General features: G+C 54.4%; 1 pseudogene across 1 annotated transcript; it reads left to right on the top strand.

Moving 5' to 3' along the window:
• Positions 1–9: 9 nt before the first annotated feature.
• LOC144672188 (phosphatidylinositol 4-kinase beta pseudogene) lies at positions 10–25,424 on the top strand (annotated as a pseudogene). Its single transcript, XR_013574077.1, has 3 exons — positions 10–254; positions 16,215–17,201; positions 25,356–25,424. The product of XR_013574077.1 is annotated as a phosphatidylinositol 4-kinase beta pseudogene (transcript).
• Positions 25,425–27,986: the final 2,562 nt, after the last annotated feature.

Genomic DNA, 27,986 nt, shown 5'->3' with positions numbered 1-27,986 from the left:
GGATTTAACCTGTTAAGTAGCAACCTGACCCTGCTGGACTCCCTGAATACCTGGACAGGGGGCTTCAACCTTCCAAATAACACCCCGAACACCTTCAGTGCAAAGGGAGCAGCAGCAACAGGCTCTGAAGCTGAACGTTTGTGAACATCTTTCGTTGGATTTTTAACATTTCGCCCTCCCTCTCCTTTGTACTTGAGGAAATTTAAAGAGACTCCTCCACTCCTGGTTTCAACTTACACTCCTCTCCACAAACAGTGAGTAGGGATCCTGTTTTTTTTTTAGTCCTTAAAGCTATCGTCAGTGTGTATATTACTATTATATGTTAATATAAACAATCATATGTTTAAGAAACATACTGGTAAATTTCCAATTGTTGGGCACCATGGACTGCAGAATTAGATGTTTTGTCTGGCTAGGAAGTGCTCCAGGACGCAAGGAGTAATGTTTTCTGTCCATGAAAATTGCAAAGTCTGAAATTGCTGCGACTGGGCAGAGTCTGCCCAGAGGCGGCTTTGATGGTTGCTTTGTACGTCCATGGCTGCAGATCAGGAGGTGGGGGCAGGAAATGCTTGCGTTCCTTTTATTCTGGTGCGACGAGGTGTACTTGCTGAAGTGTAACTTGTTGGGTTTTGGATGGAAAAGCTTTCGCATGCCACACCTTTGGAGGAAGACTTGGGGGACGGAAAAGCACATCTCTCAGAAACGTACCAAACCCCGCTTCACGGGACTGTTGTCGCAAAGGGCGACCTGTGTTGTGCACAGCAAGATCCCACTGAGATGGTGGTGGGGCTTGGGGAGTTGAGAGGGCCAGGAGGCTGGGAGAACTCCCAGCTTGGCCTCCAAACGGTGGAACTTGTAATGCATGTCCAACAACGTGGCAGCCCTCTTCCCTCGAGTGCATGGTAGCTTAAAAGGCCACTGAAGCTGGACTGGTTGGTTTTGTGCTGGTGTAGCCTGTGTGAGTGGTGTCACAGTGCCCTCGGGGAGTCCGAATCCCCATCTGGTCTCACGCGCCTGGATAGTGATGGTGGAGGCTCCAACTTTCTCCATCACGTGGCTGATCAGGAACCCCTCCCACTCTTACCGCCCGCCATTGGCGTGTGTTGGAAGGGTTTGCAGGTTGGGCCTCAACCTGTTTGGCCGCGTTACAAACGCGCCTCCCTCGGCCATCGAGTCCTGGGGTGGGAATCGACCCGGCGCTTCTGGCTCAGGGGCAGGGACGCTCCCGCACTGTGCCACAAGACCTCCCCCCGTGGAACTAGAATATGTTGAAACAGGAATGAAATCGGTTGCTGAAAAGTGAGGGCATATTGTGATACGGAGGGCGGGGGTGTGGATGGGGCAGAGGCATAGAGGTATTTGAAAGTTATGGTGGAGAAAAAGAGAGAGACTTGGCGTCTTCCAGCACAGAAGGAGGCCATTTGGCCCATCGTGCCTGTGCTGGCTCTGTGGTGGAGCTACTCTCACCCACCCCGATCTCGCCCATGAACACTTCCCAATATCAATCCATTCTCCTTTTGAAAGTTCCAATTGAAACTGCTTTTACTGCCCTTGGAGGCAGCGCCTTCTAGATCGTAATAAAAAGTTAATTCTCATCTTTGCTGGCAATTTTGCTCCCCCTGAATTCTTAAGCTTCTGCTTCCAAAAGCCTTGCCCTTTGTATCCTGGTCTCCTTGGAGTTACCCAGAAGGAACGAGAAACCAAAAGATAACAGGGCCAGTTTGGGGGTGCTTGCTGAGGTTAAAGACTGCACAGGAGGTGGGGAGCAGCATCCTGCAGCTTTGATTGCTCAGCTCTGGGGCTATTTACAAGCAGGGTGGGCTGCAGGCCTTAAACCAGCATTGGGATTGGAATGTTTCAATCTGCTTCCTCGTCCACTCTCCTCCCTATCTCTGTGACCCCCTCCAGCCCCGACACCCCTCCCTATCTCTGTGACCCCCTCCAGCCCCGACACCCCTCCCTATCTCTGTGACCCCCTCCAGCCCCGACACCCCTCCCTATCTCTGTGACCCCCTCCAGCCCCGACACCCCTCCCTATCTCTGTGACCCCCTCCAGCCCCGACACCCCTCCCTATCTCTGTGACCCCCTCCAGCCCCGACACCCCTATCTCTGTGACCCCCTCCAGCCCCGACACCCCTCCCTATCTCTGTGACCCCCTCCAGCCCCGACACCCCTCCCTATCTCTGTGACCCCCTCCAGCCCCGACACCCCTCCCTATCTCTGTGACCCCCTCCAGCCCCGACACCCCTCCCTATCTCTGTGACCCCCTCCAGCCCCGACACCCCTCCCTATCTCTGTGACCCCCTCCAGCCCCGACACCCCTCCCTATCTCTGTGACCCCCTCCAGCCCCGACACCCCTCCCTATCTCTGTGACCCCCTCCAGCCCCGACACCCCTCCCTATCTCTGTGACCCCCTCCAGCCCCGACACCCCTCCCTATCTCTGTGACCCCCTCCAGCCCCGACACCCCTCCCTATCTCTGTGACCCCCTCCAGCCCCGACACCCCTCCCTATCTCTGTGACCCCCTCCAGCCCCGACACCCCTCCCTATCTCTGTGACCCCCTCCAGCCCCGACACCCCTCCCTATCTCTGTGACCCCCTCCAGCCCCGACACCCCTCCCTATCTCTGTGACCCCCTCCAGCCCCGACACCCCTCCCTATCTCTGTGACCCCCTCCAGCCCCGACACCCCTCCCTATCTCTGTGACCCCCTCCAGCCCCGACACCCCTCCCTATCTCTGTGACCCCCTCCAGCCCCGACACCCCTCCCTATCTCTGTGACCCCCTCCAGCCCCGACACCCCTCCCTATCTCTGTGACCCCCTCCAGCCCCGACACCCCTCCCTATCTCTGTGACCCCCTCCAGCCCCGACACCCCTCCCTATCTCTGTGACCCCCTCCAGCCCCGACACCCCTCCCTATCTCTGTGACCCCCTCCAGCCCCGACACCCCTCCCTATCTCTGTGACCCCCTCCAGCCCCGACACCCCTCCCTATCTCTGTGACCCCCTCCAGCCCCGACACCCCTCCCTATCTCTGTGACCCCCTCCAGCCCCGACACCCCTCCCTATCTCTGTGACCCCCTCCAGCCCCGACACCCCTCCCTATCTCTGTGACCCCCTCCAGCCCCGACACCCCTCCCTATCTCTGTGACCCCCTCCAGCCCCGACACCCCTCCCTATCTCTGTGACCCCCTCCAGCCCCGACACCCCTCCCTATCTCTGTGACCCCCTCCAGCCCCGACACCCCTCCCTATCTCTGTGACCCCCTCCAGCCCCGACACCCCTCCCTATCTCTGTGACCCCCTCCAGCCCCGACACCCCTCCCTATCTCTGTGACCCCCTCCAGCCCCGACACCCCTCCCTATCTCTGTGACCCCCTCCAGCCCCGACACCCCTCCCTATCTCTGTGACCCCCTCCAGCCCCGACACCCCTCCCTATCTCTGTGACCCCCTCCAGCCCCGACACCCCTCCCTATCTCTGTGACCCCCTCCAGCCCCGACACCCCTCCCTATCTCTGTGACCCCCTCCAGCCCCGACACCCCTCCCTATCTCTGTGACCCCCTCCAGCCCCGACACCCCTCCCTATCTCTGTGACCCCCTCCAGCCCCGACACCCCTCCCTATCTCTGTGACCCCCTCCAGCCCCGACGCCCCTCCCTATCTCTGTGACCCCCTCCAGCCCCTACGCCCCTCCCTATCTCTGTAATCTCCTCCAGCCCCTACACCCCCTCCCTATCTCTGTAACCTCTCTCAATTCCCATCGCTCCACCATTGGCGGCTGTGCCTTCAGCTTCCTTGTCCCTAAGCTCTGGAATTCCCACTGCCACCCCCCATAATCTCCGCCCCTTCCTCTCACTCTCACACTCTCTCTCTCGCTCCTTAAAACCCTCCTCTTTGACCGAGCTTTTGGTCACCTATTCCTGATGTCTCCTTACATGGGCCTTCGCGCCGAACTTTTGTGTAAATACGCTCCTGTGAAGCACCTTGGGACATCTTGAAGATGCTACACGGTTACAGGTTGTTGTTGGTGACATCTCACCCAGCATCACCAACAGCGCAGCACCTCCTCTGTACTGCCAGGTAACGGCAGCCTAGATTTGTTGGCCTGAGTTGGAGCCAGGAGTCTGACCCATAGTACTCTGACCCATGCAGCAGGGGCGCTCCCAATAGAGCCAAGCTGACAGGGCAATATACGTACTAACCAATCCAGTGTGGGTTTTTAAGCATGCATTTTATTTTTTGTAAAGGTCACACGTTAATTTGATGGGGCTTGGCCAGTCCTCAGGAGGGTCGTTCCATTGTTAGATGTGAGGGGGGGGCGGGGTGTGGAGGAGGGGATGGCGGAAAGAGTGGGGTGGTGGGGACGAAAGGAAGGGATCTGCTACAAACACGTGCAAAATTGGGCAGCTATAATTCATCGAGCTCAAGGCCAGCGGGCATCATTAGCTCAACATTTGCAGTGTTTTACCATGTCACCTGGACTCCACAATGACTCTTTCAGTCCCTCCTCGTTACTCCCAGTGTTCTCTATAATACTGACGGTGAACATGTAGGGAGGCGGTGGTATTGTCACTGCACTAGTAATTCAGTGACCCAGGGTAATGCCTTGGGGACCCGGGTTCAAATCCCACTCTGGCAGGTGGTGAAATTCGAACTCAATAAAGATCTGGAGTCATAAGTCTGATGATGACCACGAAACCACTGCCGATTGTCGTAAAAACCCATCTAGTTTAGGGAAGGAAATCTGCTGCCCTTCCCTGGTCTGGCCTACATGTCATGGCAATGCGGTTGACTCTTAAATGCCCTCTGAACGAGGACAGTGAGGGCTGGGCAATAAATGCCAGCCTAGCCAGCGATGCCCACACCCCGTGAACAAATGATTAAAAAAACAAAGCCCCTCCCCCCCCCCATTCGCAGGAATCCCACGTTTTTGGCCAGTCGCCGTGGTGATGGAGGGAAGCCATTTTGTATCGCTCGACCCCTGAGGTGAGTCATCCTGCGGGATGACAGTGTGGAGAGGCACAGGAGGAGGCTGTTTGGCCCCTCTCCTCCCCCCCCCCCCACCCCATTCAGAGTCATTCCGCCATTCGATTCGTTTGACACCTCAACATACTCGATCACTTATCGAGAATCCCTTCCCTTTTAATTCCTTCGGAGGAGTTGGGAATTTCCAGTTAGGTGACGCTTTACTGCCCGTCCCTAACTGCCCTCAGGAAGATCGTAGAGCCACGGAAACCTACGGCCTCAGAGGAGGCCGTTTGGCCCATCTGTGTGTGTGCTGGCCCACCAGTAACAACCCAGCCTAATCCCACTTTGCAGCTCCTGCTCCCTAGCCCTGGAGGTTACGCAAAGCGCATATCCCAAATGTTTTTTTTTTTCAACGTGACGAGGGGGTTTCTGTCTCCGCTGTCCTTTCAAGTGGCGGGTTCCCTGATCCCGGCCACCCTCTGGATGAAAACAATTCCCCTCAAATCCTTACGAAACCTTCTGTTGTGCCCTCCCGAACCGAGGGCAGTCCACATTCGCTCCGTCCGGTCCAGTTAGTCGCTGGTGGGTGAGTCACCTTCTTAAATGCAAGGATGGCTCGCTCGGCCATTTCGGAGGGGGCAGTTAAGAGTCGACCACATGGCTGCGGGGTCTGGAGTCACGTGTAGGCCAGACCGGGTAAGGACGGCAGATTTCCCTCCCTCCAGGGGCATTAATGAACCCGATGAGTTTTTGCAACAATCGATGATCGTTTCATGGTTTACCGAGGCTCGCTTTATATGCCAGGTTTATTCACTGACTGAATTTGAATTGCTCCAGCTGCCATGGTGGGGTTTGAACACGTGACTCAGGTTTAGCCCAGGCATCTGGATTACTAGTTCAGTAACAGAACCACTAGGCCACCATGCCACACATAGTTTGCAGATTATTCAACTGCGAGATGGTCTCAGTGGTCAGCCTGATTCTGTCAGCAGTTGAACTCCTCCGCAGGGAGTGGACAGTAGCCGCCATTTTGTCCAGTTTCTCTCCGCCTACTACACAGCAGCAGCAACTCAAACCCCCATCCAGTCCTTCTAAGACGGAAAGCCCACCAAGCCACTTCTCCGACTACCCTTTCCGGACAACGTCAGGGAAGAGCAACAAAAAGTCACCAAAGCGTTTAAAGGGGGGAGAACTGGATAAACACCTGAGGGAGAAAGGAATACAAGGATATGTTGATGGAGTGAGATGAAGGGGGGGGTTGGTGGGAGGAGGCTCGTGTGGAGCAGAAACACCATGAGCAGAGGGGCCGAATGGCCTGTAATCCAAAGTTTGATTGGATGGGTGAATTTTGAGAAGATGTTAAGGAGATGGAAAAGGGAGAGGAATAGGACTGGAGGAAGCGAGCTCCCAAGAGCAGTGACAGTGACCAGGAAAGCTTTATCTATCCCAGAGAGTTCAGCACAAGGATACACACTCCCACAGCATTACTGAGGGGGCGCCGCGCTGCCGGAGGGTCAGTGCTGAGGGGGCGCCGCGCTGCCGGAGGGTCAGTGCTGAGGGGGCGCCACGCTGCCGGAGGGTCAGTGCTGAGGGGGCGCCACGCTGTCGGAGGAACCATCTTTTGGATTAGACTTCAACCAGAAGCCCCAACTACCTTCTCAGGTGTACTGCGAAGACCTCATGACCTCAATTGGAAAATAGCACTGAGGGGTGGGGGTGGTTAGTGTGGTGTGAGTGTTCTCCCCGGTGTCCTGGGATAACATTTATCCCTCAACCAAACAAAACTGAGAGAACGAGACACTCTAGGGCTGGTCATTATCCGCTTGCTGTTTGTGGGAGCTTGCTGTGCGCAAATTGGCTGCCGCGTTTCTTACATTCCAAAAGTGACCGCACTTCGGGGGTGGGGGAAGGTACCTCATTGGCTGTGAAGCGCTTTGCGACGTCCTGAGGTGGTGAAAGGCGCTAGAGAAATGCAAGACCTTTCTCCTGCTTGGACTGGGTAGGGGTGTTTTGTGCGGGGAGGGGATGGGGATGGAAGATCTGAACAAGAGCATTCCCGATTGGGGTTCGGGTTGAAGGAGCTTACCGAGATGGGACATGACTGTGGAGGCCCTGCTGGATGGGCACGCGTGGTGTGTTGGGCTGGTGCTGGTGGTGCTGGTGGTGGTGGGGGGTGGTTGGTATGCTCACTGAGCAGTCAGGGCTGCCCAACAATGGAGCCTCTGATCCAGAAAGTGCGTCAGGACTTCAGAAGGCACAATGCAGGTGTTGTTCAAAGCAACGCCCACCGGTCTTGTCAGGCACACGATGCGGCAGAGTGTCCATTGTTTGTCTCACTTTGCAAATCGGTGATGAACTTTCCAGAAGGAGAGGAGGAGGGTGGGAGGGGGGTTGTGGGGGGCGGGAGCAGCTGGCTATTGTCGGCAGGTGCTGACGCTGAAGTATTAACAGGCTGCCGGAGGAGGAAGTAAAAACACAGCAGGGCCGAGACACTAATACTGGCAAACCAGCTTCGTGAGCTATCATCTGCTTCACATCAGAGCTGTCGCACCATTAATCCCTACGCCTGCCTGCCGCCGCCTGGATTTAATAACACAGCCCAAACGCCTCGAGTTGCTTTCCACAATTGGTGAACACGGCAATGTGGGAAATTAGGAGCAGGCCCTTCGGCCCCTCGAGCCCTGCTCCGGCATTCAACCTGACCTCGACTCCACTTTTATCCCCCCCCACTGTGCCCCCACAAAGTCTCTCTCGGTCTCGAGTCTGCCCGATGGCGGAGCGCTGGCAGCTCTCTGGGGGGGAGGTGGGGGGGGGTGGGGGGTGGGGGGTGGGGGGGGGAGGGGAGGGGTAGAGAATTCCAACGATTCACCCACCCTCGCGAGTGAAGGAATTCCTCCACACCCCAGTCCGAAGGGACATGGCACTCAGATCTCAGCAGCTCACCCCTGAGCCGCGCTGAAAGCAAATTCGGCCTGACTGACGCCCCTGTGAAAAGCCTCACCACGTTTTGGCTGCGCCATATAAATGCAGGTTGTTGTAACACAACGCAGGGCCTGGGTTTGGCCTCCCAGATAACGTTTACCCTCTGCCCGGGCTTTCTTTGTCGGACGGTAAGAGGTGGGTGAGGTGATGACAGCTTTCACAGAGAGGAGGAGGAGGTCATTCAGCCCTTCCAGCCTGTTCCGTCATTCATTCAGATCACGGCTGATCTGTATCTGAACTCCATGTGTCTGCCCTGGATCCTTAACCCTTAATCCCTAACAAAGATCTCTCGGCTTTGAGACTTCCAATTAGCTCCCAGCCGTGACAGCTTTTTTGCTTGGTGGGGGAGAGAGTTCCAGATTTCCTCCCCCGTGCGTGCGTGCGTGCGTGCGTGCGTGCGTGCGTGCGTGCGTGCGTGCGTGCGCGTGCGTGCGTGCGTGCGCGTGCGCGCGTGCGTGTGCGTGTGTGTGGGGCAGCTGAGCCCTCCGTGCCTTCAGCTGTCCGGGCCTTAACCTCTGGAACCGTCACTGTAAATCTCCATCTGTCGTCTGCTCAGGAACCCCTCTCTTTGACCAATCATTCGGCCATCTACTCAAAAAAGGTGTTAAGATACGAATTAGGAGCAGGAGTAGGCCACTCGGCCCCTCGAACCTGCTCTGCCATTCGATACGACCGTGGCTGATCTGACTGTGGGCTGAACACCACATCCCTCTCTGCCCCCATGACTGGCTGGTCGATCACTAATCAGTCTGACTTACCACCTTAATAATAATAGCTTAATATCTCGAAGTTGAACCCTGCTCCTGGAGCTTGGGACAGTGTACTGTGTTAAAGATGCTTTATAAATGTGCCTCACATTGTTGTGGGGCGACCAAGACTGAACTGTGTTGTGTAAGCAAAGGCGAACTGGGGACTGGTAAATTTGTGCAATTGTTTCTGCTGATTGTCTTCTGACAAAGTCCGTTCAGCATTTCCTTTACGATTACTTCAGCATATTGCCCGGGCGCTGACTGCGAGGGGTTCCCCGTCGCAATTAGGCCTCACTTAGTTTTAAAGACACGTGTTAACACAATAGGAGCTGTGAAAAGACTTCCTTAATGCAGCAAGGAAGGATCTGGATCTGCTCAAACACTTGAGAGAACGAGCTCCCTCGCAACCCAATATGATGGTGGGGGCGTAGTGGTATTGTCGCTGGACTAGTAATTCAGAGACCCAGGGTAAGGCGCTGGGGGCCTGGGTTTGAATCCAGCCAGGGCAGATGGTGGTATTTGAATTCAACAAAAATCTGGAATTAAAAGTCTAATGATAACCATGAACCATTGTCGATTGTTGCTAAAACCCACCAGGTTCACGAATGTCCTTTTTGGGAAGGAAATCTGCCCTTACCTGGTCTGGTCTGGTCTCGCCAGCGATGCCCACATCCCGTGAACGAATATATTAAAAAAATGCAAACGTCCACCATTTGCATGTACATAGCATCTTTACCCAGGATTATCAAACCACACTGAGCCACACAAGGGGATATTAGGGACAGGTGACCAAAAGCTCGGTCCAGGAGGCCGGTGTTAAGGAACGTCTCAAAGGAGGAGGAGAGAGAGGCGAGGATTGGGGAGGGAATTCGAGCTTAGGCAGCTGAAGGCACAGCCGCAAATGCTGGAGATTGGGGGATCTGCAAGAGGCCGGAATTGGAGGAGTGCAGAGATCTCTGAGGGGTATAGGGGCTGGTGGAGGTTACAGAGATAGGGAGGGGTGTAGGGGCTGGTGGAGGTTACAGAGATAGGGAGGGTTGTAGGGGCTGGAGGAGGTTACAGAGATAGGGAGGGTTGTAGGGGCTGGAGGAGGTTACAGAGATAGGGAGGGGTGTAGGGGCTGGTGGAGGTTACAGAGATAGGGAGGGGTGTAGGGGCTGGAGGAGGTTACAGAGATAGGGAGGGGTGTAGGGGCTGGAGGAGGTTACAGAGATAGGGAGGGGTGTAGGGGCTGGTGGAGGTTACAGAGATAGGGAGGGTTAAAGGGGCTGGTAGAGGTTACAGAGAGGGGTGTAAGAGTTGGTGCAGGTTAGAGGTAGGGAGGGGTGTGGGAGGTGGAGGGGGTTATAGGGGCTGGAGGGGGTTACAGAGTTAGGGAGGGGTGTAGGAGCTGTAGGAGGTTATAGGGGCTGGAGAAGGTTACAGAGATAGGGAGGGGTGTAGGAGCTGGAGGAGGTTATAGGGGCTGGAGGGGGTCACAGATGGGGAAGGGCACGGTGGGACTTGAAAACGAGAGTGCGGCCTCTGAAATTTTGGGTGTTCCTGGACCAGGTACCTCCAAGTCCCAAAGTGCTTCACAATGACAGAATAGGGACACATCGTAATACTGTAAAACAAACAAGTCAGAGGGAGTACAGCTGCATTAAGCTTCAAGGGAGTAAGGCAAGGCTGGATGGCCTCTACTTTAATGCTAGGAGCATTACAGGTAAAACAGATGAGTTAAGGGTGGAGGATTGACATGTGGAATTGTGATATAGTGGCCGTCACTGAGACGTGGTTGAGGGAAGGGCAGGATTGGCAGCTCAACATTCCGGGATATAGAATCTTCAGGCAAGACAGGGGAGGGGGTAAAAGAGGAGGAAGTGTTGCATTATTAGTTGAGGAGTCAGTTACTGCAGTAAGGAGAGATGGTATCTTGGAGGGGGCATTGAATGAAGCTTTGTGGGTAAAGCTTAGGAATAAAAAAGGGGCAGCCACATTGTTAGGTGTTTATTATTGACCCCCAGATAGTCAGCGGGAAATTGAGGAGCAAATATGTGCACAACTTGTGGAGGTGTGTAAAAACAATAACAATAGGGAACTGAAACTAAGTGATTTCAACTTTCCCAACATTAATTGGGATAGACATAGTGTTAAGGGCTTGGATGGAGTGGCTTTCTTGAAATATGTATAGGAGAACTTTTTAGGTCAATATGTAGAGGGTCCAACAAGGGATGGCGCAGTGCTGGACCTAATTCTGGGGAATGAAGCCGGACAGGTGGCTGAGGTGGTGGTGGGCGAGCATTTTAGTGATAGCGACCACAACATGGTACAGTTTAAGTTTGTTATGGACAAAGAAATCGACAAGTTGCAAAAAAATGTTTTGGATTGGGGGAAGAGTGGATTTTAGTAAAATAACGCAGGATCTGGCCAAGGTAGACTGGGAACAGTTACTTGTGGGGAAATCAACAGAGGAGCAGTGGGGGTTGTTCAGAAAGGAAATGGGGAGGGTACAGACTCAACATGTTCCCTTGAGGGTGATAGGAAGGAGTGACAAGCCCAGAGAACCATGGATGACCAGAAATATTCAGGTTACGATGAAAAGGAAAAGAGAGGCTTTTAGCAGGTACAAGGGAAGTAAATCAGCAGAGGCATTAGTGGAGTACAGACAGTGCAAGGTGGAGCTTAAGTAAGCAATTAGGAGAGCAAAGAGGGGATATGAGAAAGCTCTGGCTGGTAAAAGTAGGGAAAATCCCAAGATATTCTATAAGTATATCAATGGGAAGAGGATAACCAGGGAAAGAGTAGGGCCCATAAGGGACCAAGGGGGCAATCTACGGGTGGAGCCAGAGGACATCCCTAGAGTGTTGAATGAATACTTCACATCCGTCTTCACCCAAAAGAATGAGGATGAAGGTATTGAACTCTGGGAGAGAAACTGCGAGGTTCTTAAGCAAATTGATATAGGGAGTGACAAGGTATTGGAGGTGTTGGCAGGCTTAAAAGTGGACAAATGTCCAGGTCCAGATGATTTGTGTCCCAGACTGGCAAGGAAGGAGATCGCAGGGGCTCTGACCCAAATTTTTAATTCTTCTCTGGCCACGGGGGAGGTGCCAGAGGACTGGAGAACAGCTAATGTGGTTCCACTATTTAAGAAGGGTTGTAGAGATAAGCCAGGGAACTACAGGCCAGTGAGTCTCACGTCAGTGGTAGGGAAACTATTGGAGAAAGTTCTGAAGGAGAGTATCTATCTCCACTTGGAGAGGCAAGGTTTGATCAGGGATAGTCAGCATGGCTTTGTCAGAGGGAGGTCATGCCTAACAAATTTGATTGAATTTTTTGAGGAGGTGACCAGGTGTGCCGATGAGGGTAGTGCAGTTGATGTAGTTTATATGGATTTCAGCAAAGCCTTTGACAAGGTCCCACATGGGAGACTTCTAAAGAAGGCAAATGCACATGGGATACAGGGTAATTTGATAAGGTGGATTCAAAATTGGCTTAGTTGTAGGAGACAGAGGGTGATGACAGAAGGATGCTTTAGTGACTGGAAGCCACTGTCCAGTGGCATACCACAGGGATCTGTGCTGGGTCCCCTATTATTTGTCATTTATGTAAACGACATAGATGACTGGAGGGGGTAGGATTAGTAAGTTTGTGGATGACACAAAGATTGGCCGGGTGGTTAACAGTGAGGTTGAGTGTCTTGGGCTACAGGAAAATATAGACTGGATGGTCAAATGGGCAGATAAGTGGCAGATGGAATTTAACCCTGAAAAGTGTGAGGTGATACACTTTGGAAGGAGTCATTTGACAAGGAAGTATTCAATGAATGGCATGACACTAGGAAGCTCTGAGGAACAAAGGGACCTTGGCGTGTGTGTCCGTAGATCTCTGAAGGCGGAGGGGCATGTTAGTGGAGTGGTGAAAAAGGCATATGGGACACTTGCCTTTACCAATCGAGGCATAGATTACAAAAGTAGGGAGGTCATGTTGGAGTTGTATTGAGCCTTGGTGAGGCCACAGCTGGAGTACTGTGTGCAGTTCTGGTCGCCACATTATAGGAAGGATGTGATTGCACTGGAGGTGGTGCAGAGGAGATTCACCAGGATGTTCCCTGGGATGAAACATTTAAGTTATGAAGAGAGGTTGGATCGACTTGGGTTGTTTTCATTGGAGCAGAGAAGACTGAGGGGCGACCTGATCGAGGTGTACAAGATTATGAGGGGCATGGACAGGGTGGATAGGGAGCAGCTGTTCCTCTTAGTTGAAGGGTCAGTCACAAGGGGACATAAGTTCAAGATGAGGGGGGGATGTTAGGAAAACCTTTTCTACCCAGAGGGTGGTGATGGTCTGGAATGCGCTGCCTGGGAAGGTGGTGGAGGCGGGTTGTCACACATCCTTTAAAAAGTACCTGGATGAGCACTTGGCACGTCATAACATTCAAGGCTATGGGCCAAGTGCTGGTCAATGGGATTAGGTAGGTAGGTCAGGTGTTTCTCCCGTGTCGGTGTAGACTCGATGGGCCGAAGGGCCTCTTCTGCACTGAGAGATTCTGTGATTCTGTGAATGACAGAAACACTTTGGAAGTCACTGTTATAACGTAGGAAAACGTGGCAGCCAATTTGCACACAGGAAGATCCCACAAACTGTGCAGTGACGCTCCCTCGGCGCAGCGCTCCCTCGGCGCAGCGCTCCCTCGGCCAGTGCCGGACTGGATTACCACCGGCCTCAAGGTCTCTGGCGGGGGATTCAAGCCCTCGACTTTGAGTCAGAGGTGAGAGTATGATGCACTGAGTCACGGCTAATGCATGAGTACTGGATTCATGATGCCCTCGATCACCTCGCTGGGTGTGAAACACGCACTGAGAATTGTTGAGCGATGTCACCTGTTGATTCAAAGCGATGGTTTTGAATGTGGAAAGGCAGCTGCTAAGTTGGTTGGAGCTCTCTTGCATATAATTGGCTTGTAATATGCTTTCAGGAACTAGCTAAGTATCTACATAATGTGATTACAGTCAGTAAAAATGCTGTGGCTCCACTCAATTACATGGTGCTGTTGTCAGGAACTGATAATACATCATCTAATAGTGTTGTCGCTGGGGACTCTCTCAGTGGAGTGGTGGGCGTGCAAGTCTCAATCTCTCACCACCCCGCGCCCCCCACCCCCAAACGACCAAGCCCCTTAGGACTTTTGTACAATGATGGAGTGTGACAGGGGTGGAACTTTTACACCATAGCTAGGAAGGACAGCAAACTGTTCAGTTAGGAGCTGCAAAGAGTCCCAAGCAGCTATGGAGCTGTAATACAGACCACAGTACTGGTAGGGACGGGTCTGTCTCTGTTTAACACTGGGGTACAGTACTGGTAGGGACGGGTCTGTCACTATATAACACTGGGGTACAGTACTGGTGGGGACGGGTCTGTCACTGTATAACACTGGGGTACAGTACTGGTGGGGACAGGTCTGTCACTGTATAACACTGGGGTACAGTACTGGTGGGGACGGGTCTGTCACTGTATAACACTGGGGTACAGTACTGGTGGGGACGGGTCTGTCACTGTATAACACTGGGGTACAGTACTGGTGGGGACGGGTCTATCACTGTATAACACTGGGGTACAGTACTGGTGGGGACGGGTCTGTCACTGTATAACATGGGGTACAGTACTGGTGGGGACGGGTCTGTCACTGTATAACACTGGGGTACAGTACTGGTGGGGACGGGTCTATCACTGTATAACACTGGGGTACAGTACTGGTGGGGACGGGTCTGTCACTGTATAACACTGGAGTACAGTACTGGTGGGTACGGATATTTCACTGTATAACACTGGGGTACAGTACTGGTGGGTACGGATATTTCACTGTCTAACACTGGGGTACAGTACTGGTGGGGACAGGTCTGTCGCTCGCGTTCTTTGCAATGGGAAGTATTTGAAGGGCTAAACTGGGAGCCTCGCACTGGAATGGTATTGTGTAAGTTTTGTCGTGTGTAGACCACAAATCCATTTTCTTCCTGTCGTTAGCAAACTGCTTGACGATTACGCAATAACATGTAGATAGTGTATGCCTGGTTTTAAAACTCATCTAATGGTGCGAGGAAAATCGGCATTTGAATCTCGAGGGCTTATATCTGAAGGTTGCTTTTAAAAAGAGACCCGCTCTTAAGATTTTCTGCTCTGGTTGACATGCCCATCCTTCACTGCAGTGACCATTTCCGAGTGTTCTGTGGCCCTGGGCAAGGCACCAGTCCTGAGGCCAGAGTTCGTAGGCGCATCCAGCGGGGTCGGGGTGAGGGGGTGCTGAGGGAGCGCCGCACTGTCGGAGGGTCAGTGCTGAGGGAGCGCCGCACTGTCGGAGGGTCAGTGCTGAGGGAGTGCCGCACTGTCGGGGGGGGGGGGTCAGTGCTGAGGGAGCGCCGCACTGTCGGAGGGTCAGTACTGAGGGAGCGCCGCACTGTCGGAGGGTCAGTACTGAGGGAGCGCCGCACTGTCGGAGGGTCAGTACTGAGGGAGCGCCGCACTGTCGGAGGGTCAGTACTGAGGGAGCGCCGCACTGTCGGAGGGTCAGTACTGAGGGAGCGCCGCACTGTCGGAGGGTCAGTACTGAGGGAGTGCCGCACTGTCGGGGGGGGGTCAGTGCTGAGGGAGTGCTGCACTGTCAGAGGGTCAGTACTGAGGGAGCGCCGCACTGTCGGAGGGTCAGTACTGAGGGAGTGCCGCACTGTCGGGGGGGGGTCAGTGCTGAGGGAGCGCCGCACTGTCGGAGGGTCAGTACTGAGGGAGTGCCGCACTGTCGGGGGGGGGTCAGTGCTGAGGGAGCGCCGCACTGTCGGAGGGTCAGTACTGAGGGAGCGCCGCACTGTCGGAGGGTCAGTACTGAGGGAGTGCTGCACTGTCGGACAGTCAGTACTGAGGGAGCGCCGCACTGTCTGAGGGTCAGTACTGAGGGAGCGCCGCACTGTCTGAGGGTCAGTACTGAGGGAGCGCCGCACTGTCTGAGGGTCAGTGCTGAGGGAGCGCCGCCCTGTCGGAGGGTCAGTGCTGAGGGAGTGCCGCACTGTCGGGGGGTCAGTGCTGAGGGAGTGCCGCACTGTCGGAGGGACAGTGCTGAGGGAGTGCCGCACTGTCGGAGGGTCAGTGCTGAGGGAGTGCCGCACTGTCGGAGGGTCAGTGCTGAGGGAGAGCCGCACTGTCGGGGGGTCCTTTTCAGGTGGATGTAAACAATCCACGGCTGCTGTTGGACGAGAAGCAGCTGTGGGGTGGGGGAAGGGGAAGAAGAGTTCCACCTGATGTCCTGGGGCTGATGTTTGTGTCTCAACCAAAGGCATGGAGAAAAGCCAGATGATCTGGGTCACATTGCTGTTTGTGGGATCTTGCTGTGCGCACGCTGGCTGCATCACAACAGTGAGCACCCAGTTCAAAAAGCATTTGACTGGCTGTAAACCGCTTTGAGACGTCCGGAGGTTGTGAAAGGCACTTGAGAAATGCCGGCCTGTTTTAAAACTAACGACTGCTCTTGTGTGATCTCTCAGTGTTGCAGGCCTGAGGAGCCGTCGGCGATGGGGGACGCGGAGACGGAGGCTGAGCCGGCCGACCGGTGCCCGTGCGCGGACGGCACCGCCCTCGGCGTCATCCGGGAGGGCGTGGGCGAGGCGCTGATCGACTCCGAGGTGGCCAAGCGGGCGTGCGAGGAGGTGCTGGAGAAGGTCAAGCTGCTGCGGGTCGCCTCGACGGAGACGGCGGCGGCGGAGACGGAGGAGCAGGAGGAGGAGGAGGACGCCATCACCGCCACGGTGACTCCGCCACCGGCCGCTCTGGCCAACGGCGTGGTGGGCGGCTGCGAGCCGGGGGGCCTGTCGGGCCGGATCCGGGAGGAGACGGCGGCGGCAGCAACCGGCAACACGGTGAAGAACGCCAGGAGGCGGCAGAGGTACAACTCCGCCAAGCAGTCGTGGCTGCTCAGGCTGTTCGAGTCCAAGCTGTTCGACATCTCCATGGCCATCTCGTATCTTTACAACTCCAAGGAGCCCGGCGTGCAGGCCTACATCGGCAACCGGCTCTTCAGCTTCCGGCACGAGGAGGTGGACTTCTACCTGCCCCAGCTCCTCAACATGTACATCCACATGGACGAGGACGTGGGCGACGCCATCAAGCCCTACGTGGTGCACCGGTGCCGGCAGAGCATCAACTTCTCGCTGCAGTGCGCCTGGCTGCTGGGGGCCTACTCCTCCGACATGCACATCTCCGCCCAGCGCCACTCCCGGGGCACCAAGCTGCGCAAGCTCATCCTCTCCGACGAGCTGAAGCCGGCCCCTGGCCGGCGCAAGGAGCTGCCGCCGGTCAGCCCGGCCGGCGACACGGGCCTCTCGCCCTCCAAGCGGACGCACCAGCGCTCCAAGTCCGACGCCGCGGCCAGCATCAGCCTGGGCAGCAACCTGAAGCGGACGGCCAGCAACCCCAAGGTGGAGAGCCAGCAGGACGAGGTGAGCGGCCGCCTTCCCCCCCAACGCACAGGCGTGGTCAGCCCTCGCGGTCATTCCCCCCTCCCCCTCCCTTCACACACACACACACACACACACCCCCCCCCGCCCAAGCCGGCGAGCCTGGTATCTGTCGTCCGCCTCCAATTGATGTGTATGGTCACTGCCTAGTCCAGCATTTATAGCCCATCCCTAATTGCCCCCTTGAGAAGGTGGTGGGTGGGCCGCCTTCTTGAGCCGCTGCAGTCCCTGTGGTGTAGGTACACCCACTGTGCTGTTAGGGAGGGAGTTCCAGGATTTTGACCCAGCGACAGTGAAGGAACGGCCGATATATTTCCAAGTCAGGATGATGTGTTACTCGGAGGGGAACTTCCAGGTGGTGGGTGTTCCCCATGTGTCTGCTACTCCTTGTCCTTCTAGGTGGTAAAAGTGGTGGGTTTGGAAGGTGCTGTCGAAGGAGCCTTGGTGAGTTCCTGCAGTGCATCTTGTAGATGGTACACACGCTGCTGCTACTGTGCATCGGTGGTGGAGGGAGTGAATGTTTGTGGATGGGGTGCCGATCAAGCGGGGCTGCTTTGTCCTGGGTGGTGTGGAGCTTCTTGAGTGTTTTGGGAGCTACACTCATCCAGGCAAGTGGAGAGTATTCCATCACACTCCTGACTTGTGCCTTGTAGATGGTGGACAAGCTTTGGGAAGTCAGGAGGTGAGTTACTCACAGCAGGATTCCCAGCCTCTGACCTGCTCTTGCAGCCACAGTATTTATATGGCTGGTCCCGTTGAAGGAACTTTGGTGAGCTGCTGCTGTACAATCTCGGGCAAGGCGATCTGCTGTGGTCGGCCACCCGATACAGCCATTCCCATCAAAGGTTACGGGGAGAAGGCGGGAGAATGGGGTTGAGAAACTTATCAGCCATGATTGAATGGTGGAGCAGACTCAATGGGCCGAATGGCCTAATTTCTGCTCCTATGCCTTATGGTCTAACACTGGTGCAGCCCAGCTGCAGCGTGCACTAGACTCAGAATAGAAAGAAGCAGTTGGTCACTTGTGCTGTACTGCGTTCAAGGACCACACCCCAAAGATGTTGTGTCGACGTTCCAGTAGTTAACTCCCGGCTTCCAGGAGCACCTCCCGGTGTTGGCTGGTTATAATCATGTAGCCAGGCGGGAAACTGGGTCGGGCTGGTTTGGAAATGCCCACTTTGGGTCACTGGTCCACACGGGATGGGAGGGGATGAGGTGGGGAGTAGCGTGGGGGAAACTCTGAAGCTAACTGCGTGGATACCTGCAGGACAGTCAGTACCGTGTGCCTGTGTGTTTATCTCGAGGTGAGACTGAGAACAAACTGAAAGCTGTTTACTAGTTTCCCTATTCGGACAACTTATGGGTGTGAGTGTACGGTTATAATCTCTCTTGTCTTTCACAGAGCAGTTATAAACATCAGCAGGTTTGTCCATGCAGCAGCAACATGCTTTTTACACAGTCCCAAGGTACCTCACAGGAGCATTAAGGGAGAAACATTGACACTGAGCCAAAGGAGGGGACAGGCGGCTAAAAGCTTGGTGGATGAACTAAACTTTAAGGAGTGTCTTAAAGCCGGAGAGGTTTAGGGAGGGAATTCCAGAGCTCAGGGCCCCCCAGGCAGCTGAAGGCACGGCCGCCAATGGTGGAGCGATGGGAATCGGGGGATGGGCAAGAGGCCGGAATTGGAGGAGCACAGAGATCTCGGAGGGTTGTAGGGGCTGGAGGAGGTTACAGAGATAGGGAGGGGTGTAGGGGCTGGAGGAGGTTACAGAGATAGGGAGGGGTGTAGGGGCTGGAGGAGGTTACAGAGATAGGGAGGGGTGTAGGGGCTGGAGGAGGTTACAGAGATAGGGAGGGGTGTAGGGGCTGGAGGAGGTTACAGAGATAGGGAGGGGTGTAAGGGTTGGAGGGGGTTACAGAGATAGGGAGGGATGTCGGGGCTGGAGGGGGTTACAGAGATAGGGAGGGATGTCGGGGCTGGAGGGGGTTACAGAGATAGGGAGGGATGTCGGGGCTGGAGGGGGTTACAGAGATAGGGAGGGATGTTGGGGCTGGAGGGGGTTACAGAGATAGGGAGGGGTGTAGGGGCTGGAGGAGGTTACAGAGATAGGGAGGGGTGTAGGGGCTGGAGGAGGTTACAGAGATAGGGAGGGGTGTAGGGGCTGGAGGAGGTTACAGAGATAGGGAGGGGTGTAGGGGCTGGAGGAGGTTACAGAGATAGGGAGGGGTGTAGGGGCTGGAGGGAGTTGCAGAGATAGGGAGCAGGGTGAGAAGGGGCTTGAAAAGCACAATGAGAATTTCAAAATCAAAGCACAAGTGATCAGATTCCACTTGAATTGCTTTTAACTCTGGGTAAGATGGGGGCTGGGTGTACCCACAAAGGAACTGGGGAGTGCTAGTCGACGCTCACTGCACGTCAGGGCAGCGTTTCATTGCTCTGGCGAGCAGGAAGACCGGCTGCTGTGATCTCCTACCAAACTGCTTCTCTCAGCCAAACCAACACCAGGGGAACTCCCTGGAATTCTTCCAGGGTGAGTCGTGCTTCTGGTATCTGGTCTCCAAGCAACTCCCAGGGCCGTGCTGGTTTCATCACTGTTCCTTACAGGCGTGTTTTCCAGATTACACAGCATTGTGCAGCAGAGAGGAAAACAAGACTTGGCAGGATGCAGGGTCAGGTGTGCAGGCAGCCTGTGCAAAGCCGAGGATTGTCTGGCGTTGAGTGCACTTCTCAGGCTGGGAAGGGATTTCGGAACGGGAGGACAGGGTAGATATTTGAGGGAGCATTCGAAGTGGTCTGCGGGGTCATGTGTTCGTTTGATCAAATCCCAACCCTGGAGACTTGAGCACATTATCCAGGCCGACAGTCCCAGCGCCAGTACTGAGGGAGCGCCGCGCTGTCGGAGGGTCAGCGCTGAGGGAGCGCCGCGCTGTCGGATGGTCAGCGCTGAGGGAGCGCCGCACTGTCGGAGGGTCAGCGCTGAGGGAGCGCCGCGCTGTCGGAGGGTCAGCGCTGAGGGAGCGCCGCGCTGTCGGAGGGTCAGTGCTGAGGGAGCGCCGCGCTGTCGGAGGGTCAGTACTGAGGGAACGCCGCACTGTCAGAGGGGCAGTACTGAGGGAGTGCCGCCCTGTCAGAGGGGCAGTACGGAGGGTACGCCCCACTGTTGGAGGGGCAGTATGGAGGAAGTTTCTGCAGTGCATCTTGTAGATGGAACGCACTGTTGCCACTGTGTCTCAGTGTGGAGGGAATGAATGTGGTGCCGATCAAGAGAAGGGAGTGTATGTTTCTGGAAGGGGTGCCAATCAAGTGGGCTGCTTTGTCCTGGATGGTGTCAAGCTTCTTGAGTGATTTTTTTTATTCATTCACAGGATGTGGGCTTCGCTGGCTGGGCCAACGTTTATTGCCCATCCCTAATTGCCCCTTGAGAAGGTGGTGGTGAGCTGCCTTCTTGAACCACTGCACTCCCTGTGGTGTAGGTACACCCACAGCGCTGTTAGGGAGGGAGTTCCAGGATTTTGACCCAGCGACAGTGAAGAAATGGCTGAGATATTTCCAAGTCAGGATTGTGTGTGGCTTGGAGGGAACTTGCAGTTGGTGGTGTTCCCATGTGTCTGCTGCCCTTGCCCTTCTAAATGGTAGTGGTTGTGAGTTTAGATGGTGCTGTTGAAGGAGCCTTGGTGAATTCCTGCAGTGCATCTTGTAGATGGTGCACACACTGCTGCTACTGTGTGTCGGTGGTGAAGGGAGTGAATGTTGAAGGTGGTGGATGGGGTGCCGATCAAGCGAGGCTGCTTTGTCCTGGATGGTGTCGAGCTTCTTGAGTGTTGTTGGACCTGCACTCATCCAGGCAAGTGGAGAGTATTCTATCACACTCCTGACTTGCGCCTTGTAGATGGTGACAGGCTTTGGGGAGTCAGGAGGTGAGTTACTCTTTGCAGAACCCCCAGCCTCTGACCTGCTCTTGTAGCCGCAGTATTTACATGGCTGGTCCAGTTCGGTTTCTGGTCAATGGAAACCCCCAGGACGGTGATGGATTGTCTTCAACTATCCTAATATCAACTGGGATTCAAACAATATAAGGGGCACTGAGGGAGAAAAATTCACGCAGTGTGTCCAGGAAAAATTTTTCAACCAATTGGCGACAAACCCAACGAGAGGAAATGCAATTCTAGACCTAGTCTTGGGGAACGAAGAAGGGCAAGTAGGTGAAGTGACAGTTGGCGAACATATTGGGGACAGTGATCACAATTCAGTTAGATTTAGCATTACCATGGAAAAGGACAGAGATAAGGCAGGAGTAAAAGTCTCGAACTGGGAGATGGCAAATTTTGCAGAAATGAGAAGGGACTTGGCTGAAGTGGACTGGACAGCACTGCTGGAGGATAAAACAGTGGAAAACCAGTAGGAAGCACTAAAAAGCGAGATCCTAATTGTACAAAGTAGACATGTCCCCTGCAAAAATAAGAGTGGTACTGTCAAATCTATACTCCCCTGGTTGTCTAGAGGAATACAGGGGAAGATCAAACAGAAAAAGAAAGCGTACGATAGACACAAAGAACTAAGCACTGCAGATAGCCTAGACGAATATAGGAAGTGCAGGGACGAAGTAAAAAAGGAAATAAGGAAATCAAAGAGAGGGCATGAAAAAAGATTAGCAAGTAAACTTAAAGATAACCCAGAGATGTTTTACCAATACATTAATGCTAAAAGGTTAGTTAAGGAAAAAGTGGGACCTATCAGAGATGAAGATGGAAACTTGTGTGTAGATGCAGAGGCTGTGGGAAGGGTTTTGAATGAATATTTTGTCTCCGTGTTTACAAAGGAAAGGGAGGATGTCGATATAGTAGTCGAGGAGGAACACTGCGAGATATTGGACGGGATAGTCATAAAGAGAGAGGAAGTACTCGAAGGGTTGAAATCCTTGAAAGTTGATAAGTCACCAGGGCCAGATGGATTGTTTCCGAGGCTGCTGAAGGAAGTCAGGGAGGAGATAGCAGATGCTCTGAGGATGATTTTCCAATCTTCCCTAGATACAGGGGAGGTACCGGAGGACTGGAGAAATGCAAACGCGGTTCCATTGTTTAAGAAGGGATCAAAGGAAATGCCAAACAATTATAGGCCAGTTAATCTTACATCGGTGGTGAGCAAATTAGTGGAATCAACCCTGAGAGATAGGATTAACTGTCATGTGGAAAGGCATGGACTAGTCAGGGATGGTCAGCATGGATTTGTTAAAGGAAGGTCTTGCCTCACAAATTTGATTGAATTCTTTGAGGAAGTGACAAGAAGGGTTGATGAAGGTAGTGCAGTGGATGTTGTGTACATGGATTTTAGCAAGGCATTTGACAAGGCCCCACATGGCAGATTGGTCAGGAAAGTAAAAGCCCATGGGATTCAGGGTAATGTGGCAAACTGGATAAAAGGTTGGCTTTGTAACAGGAAACAAAGGGTAATGGTCGATGGATTATGAGCAATTTTGGGCCCCATATCTCAGAAAGGATGAGCTGGCCCTGGAGAGGGTCCAGAAGAGGTTCACGGGAACGATCCCAGGAATGAAAGGCTTAACATATGAAGAACGTTTGAGGACTCTGGGTCTATACTCGATGGAGTTTAGAAGGATGAGGGGGGATCTGATTGAAACTTACAGAATACTGAAAGGCCTGGATAGAGTGGACGTGGGGAAGATGTTTCCATTAGTAGGAGAGACTAGGACTCGAGGGCACAGCCTCAGAGTAAAGGGAAGACCTTTTAGAACAGAGATGAGGAGAAACTTCTTTAGCCAGAGAGTGGTGAATCTATGGAATTCATTGCCACAGAAGGCTGTGGAGGCCAGGTCATTGAGTGTATTTAAGACCGAGATAGATAGGTTCTTGGTTGGTAAGGGGATCAAAGGTTAGGGGGAGACGGTGGGAGAACGGGGTTGAGAAACTTATCAGCCATGATTGAATGGCGGAGCAGACTCGATGGGCCGAATGGCCTAATTTCTGCTCCTATGTCTTATGGTCTTATGCCCTTGCGAATGGAAAGTTGTCTCAAGTGGTGTTCCACAGGGCTCGGTGTTGGGACCCTTGCTGTTTGTGTTATATATTAACGATTTGGATGTGAACGTGGGGGGCACAATTGGGAAATTTTGCAGATGACACAAAGATTGGCCGAGTAGTGGATAGTGTAGAGGATAGCCAAAGTCTCCAAAACAACATAGATGGGTTGGTGGAGTGGGCGGTAAAGTGGCAGATGGATTTTAACATAGAGAAGTGTAAGGTCATACATTTAGGAAGGTCAAACAGTTACAGGGGTTACAAAGTAAATGGGAATATACTAAGAGGGGTAGATGAAATGAGAGATCTTGGTGTACAAGTACCCAGGTCCCTGAAGGCAGCAGTTCAAGTAGACCAGGTTGTAAAGAAGGCATATGGAATGCTGTCCTTCATTGCCAGAGGTATAGAATATAAAAGTAAGGATATAATGTTGGAATTGTATAAAATACTGGTGAGACCACAACTGGAGTATTGTGTGCAGTTCTGGTCACCACATTACAGGAGGGACATAATAGCTCTGGAGAGAGTGCAGAGGAGGTTTACAAGAATGTTGCCAGGGTTAGAAAAGTGTACCTACGAGGAGAGATTGGAATAAAAGATTGGTTGGGGTTATTTTCCTTAGAACAAAGAAGGTTGAGAGGTGACTTGATTGAGATGTACAAAATTATGAGGGGAATAGATAGAGTGGACAGGATGAGACTGTTTCCCTTGATGGAGAATTCTAGAACCAGGGGACATAGATTCAAGATAAGTGGCAGAAGGTGTAGGGGGGACATGAGGAAGAACTTTTTTTAGGCAGAGGGTAGTGGGTGTCTGGAATTCGCTGCCCAAGTTGGTGGTAGAGGCAGAAACTTTAAACTCTTTTTTTTAAAAAGTACCTGGATCTGCACCTAAAGCGCTGTAAGCTGCAGGGCTATGGGCCGGGTGCAGGGAGGTGGGGTTAGAAAGGGCACCTGGGTGTCCTTGGGCTGGCATGGACAAGATGGGCCGAATGGACCTCCTTCTGTGCTGTAACTTTTCTAGGGTCTAGCCAAACTGAGCAAGGAGGCGTGAACAATTGGGTAGACGACTCCCCAACATCTGGGGCCTTTGCGGTACGCTGAATTGCTGTGAAGTTTACTGACCTCGTTTGTGCAAGTCCGATGGATTCTCTCTCGATCTTGCTGAATCGAAAACTCACTCTGGACTGAAGCATCGCTCTGCTGGGGGTGGCATTTAAGCTGCCTCTGCAATTTGGAAATAACTAGAAAATTACTTCCTTTCTCCGTGCCTCGCTTGCTTCCCTCTCCCTTCGCTGCCCCTCTCCCTCCTGCACCCCTGGAACGCGTATATGTTTTCAGGGGGTGGCTATTGAGTCTCATGGGTTGACCCCTCCAGTCGTTTGGATCTTGGAAGTTGTACAATTTAAACAAAAAAAAAATAAAAAGGCCTTGCAGTTGTTTCCCAGGGATGTTATTGCCCAGGGATGGATTCCTTTTGGCGATTGGCTCTGTGTCATGGCCTCCACTGGCTGCGTGGGGGTAGCCGAAGGTGGGCCCGAGTCTTGCCGTCGCATTCACCGACTGTCCTCGCCCTCGGTCACATGGGGCGCTCTACCAAAGCCCCCTCTGCCGCTGCCTGCAAACCCCGTACCAGCTGTGCCTCAGCGGGTCTCTCTCTCCCTCTATTGCCGTGTCATGCCGGGCCAGAGACTTGAGCGTCCAACCCAGGCTGGCACCCCCCCCCAGTGCCAGTGCTGAGGGAGCGTGGCGGTGCCGCGTTTAGAGATGGGGCGTTGAACCCGGGTCCTCCGTCTGGGCCCCCTCTCGGGTGGATGTAAGCGATCCCACGGCCGCTGTTGGAAGGGGAGGGGGGAGCGCCCCCCAGCGTCCCGGGCCCAGTATTTATCCCACATCCCGACGTCGCTTTTTTTAAAGAAAAAAGTACACACACACACACGAGCTGGGTCGTCGTCACGTCGCTGTTTGCGGGGAGCTTCCTGTGCGCAAATTGGCTGCCGTGTTTCCCGCATCGCACCGGTGAGCGTGCTTCGAAAGCACCTCGCTGGCTGTGAAGCTCTTTGGGACGTCCTGAGGTGGTGAAAGGCGCTAGAGAAACGCACGTCCTGCGTTCCTTGTTTTCATTTTTTTTTTAAAGACTCTTGAAGGATTCGGAGCTGTTAACCCGAGTGACGTGAGACACCGGCTGAGTTGGGATGCCTGCTGAGTGCCTGTGCTGAATAGCGCACTCGCTTGTACGCCTGCCCCCTCGAAGGCAAGACCATCTTATGCTGGTGAAAGCCTCCTTGTCGAATGCTCCATGTGACGAGGGGGTTTTACGTGCTACTCCGTTCTGTCAATAGATTTGTTTTTTTCCTCTCTCTTGAGCTATAGGAACAGGAGGAGGCCATTCAGCCCCTCAGGCCTGTTCCGCCCTTCAGTCGGATCACAGCTGACCTGTATCTTAACTCCACCTTACCCGCCTTGGCTCCATCACCCTTCGTCCCCTATCCGATGAAAATCTATCCATCTTTGAAATACACCACTGACCACCCTCCCCCCCACCCCGCAGCCTCTTTGTTGGGGGGTTGGTGGGGGGAGGGGGAGATTCCCACTCCCCTATGCGTGAAGAAGTGCTTCCTGACATCACCCCTGAATGGCCCGGCTCTCATTTTAAGGTTCTGGACTCTTGCGGTTTAGCTGCTCCCCTCCTTGCTTATTGCCCCACACTCTGCAGCAGGAGACCATTCCCCATCCCGGGCTGCCCTGACCCCCGTGTACGAAAGGTTCGCCCGCAGGAATCCGCTCCCTCTCACCCAGCTCTTCCGCGGCCACTTGCAGTCTTGCGTCGGGAGTGAACCGATCGGACACGTTCGTACGCAGGGACCCGTCCTCTGCTAGCGAAAAGGGAACGCGTTCGAGCCTTGCCCCCTTTCCCGAATTACCCCGGAGCTCGGGGAGTCTATCGTCCCCTGTTGCCTTCTCCGTGGCGACGCCAATCCGCATCGTCTCGCCAGCCAATCAGCACCCTTTTCCCGTGTGGCGTAAGAGGTGAGCCTTTGAAATTTGGCATTCTTGCATTTGTCCTGATGCATGCAAGGTGAAAAGCGTCGACAACACGACTGTGTCTGCCTTCAGCAATGTTCAGTGTGATTCTCTCCCCCTGTTGTTAGTTCGAACACCGACTCAGCCAGAGGGCTGAAGGTGATCAATTATTGATGGGCTCCTCCATGACAGCACAGACCTGATGTTAGAGATGATGCAAGCACCAGCTCTTAATTTATTCATGAGGCGAGAGCACCTTTCTTGGCCTCTGCCGCCACGCTCTTGCTTCTATATCGATTGTAGGTCCTTTTAATCTCAACAGAGACCCGCGTGGGTTGTGGAAAATAGAGTTGGCCTCAGTGCCTGTGGGCTGCGAGGTGGTGGGGGGGTAACGATCGGGACTGGGATGAGGGGGTTGCTTGGCCCTTGTTCATGTGCGTGCGCTGACTGGAGGACTTGCTGTTGCTCCTGTGGGATCTCACTCCCCGTGTCTCCGGCACACGTCATGTCCCCGCCTCGCGCACACTCCCCTGTCTTACCTCCCCCTCCTTTCCCTATTCCTCCCCTCATTGTCTCCCACCCTTCTCCTCCTCCTCGTTGACCCCTCCTCCTCGACCCCTCTCCTCAACTCCTCCTCCACACACCTCCTCCTCCACCCGCTTCTCCTCCACCCCGCCACACCCCTTAGCCGCCTCCTCCTCCTCCACCCCTCCTCCTCCTCCTCCACCCTCCTCCTCCTCCTCCTCCACCCTCCTCCTCCTCCACCCTCCTCCTCCTCCACCCTCCTACTCCTACTCCACCCTCCTCCTACTCCACCCTCCTCCTACTCCACCCTCCTCCTACTCCACCCTCCTCCTACTCCACCCTCCCTCCTCCTACTCCACCCTCCTCCTCCTACTCCACCCTCCTCCTCCTACTCCACCCTCCTCCTCCTCCTCCACCCTCCTCCTCCTCCACCCTCCTCCTCCTCCTACTCCACCCTCCTCCTCCTACTCCACCCTCCTCCTCCTACTCCACCCTCCTCCTCCTACTCCACCCTCCTCCTCCTCCTCCTCCACCACCCTCCTCCTCCACCCTCCTCCTCTCCTACTCCACCCTCCTCCTCCTCCTACTCCACCCTCCTCCTCCTCCACCCTCCTCCTCCTCCTACTCCACCCTCCTCCTCCTCCTACTCCACCCTCCTCCTCCTCCTACTCCACCCTCCTCCTCCTCCTACTCCACCCTCCTCCTCCTCCTACTCCACCCTCCTCCTCCTCCTACTCCACCCTCCTCCTCCTCCTACTCCACCCTCCTCCTCCTACTCCACCCTCCGCCTCCTCCTCTACCCTCCGCCTCCTCCTACTCCACCCTCCGCCTCCTCCTACTCCACCCTCCTCCTCCTCCTCCTACTCCACCCTCCTCCTGCTCCTCCTCCTACTCCACCCTCCTCCTCCTCCTCCTACTCCCCCACTCCTCCACCACCTCCTCCTCCTACTCCACCCCTACTCCACCCTCCTCCTCCTCCTCTCCACCCACCTCCTCCTCCTCACCACCCACCTCCTCCTCCTACTCCACCCTCCTCCTCCTCCTCCTACTCCACCCTCCTACTCCACCCTCCCTCCTCCTCCTACTCCACCCTCCTCCTCCTCCTACTCCACCCTCCTCCTCCTCCTACTCCACCCTCCCCTCCTCCTCCTACTCCACCCTCCTCCTCCTCCTACTCCACCCTCCTCCTCCTCCTACTCCACCCTCCTCCTCCTACTCC

This window comes from Cetorhinus maximus, chromosome 36, assembly GCF_964194155.1.
Source record: "Cetorhinus maximus chromosome 36, sCetMax3.hap1.1, whole genome shotgun sequence".
Lineage (NCBI taxonomy): Eukaryota > Metazoa > Chordata > Chondrichthyes > Lamniformes > Cetorhinidae > Cetorhinus > Cetorhinus maximus.
The sequence above is the reverse complement of the archived record's forward strand: the minus strand, read 5'-3'. Positions and strand labels throughout refer to the sequence as shown.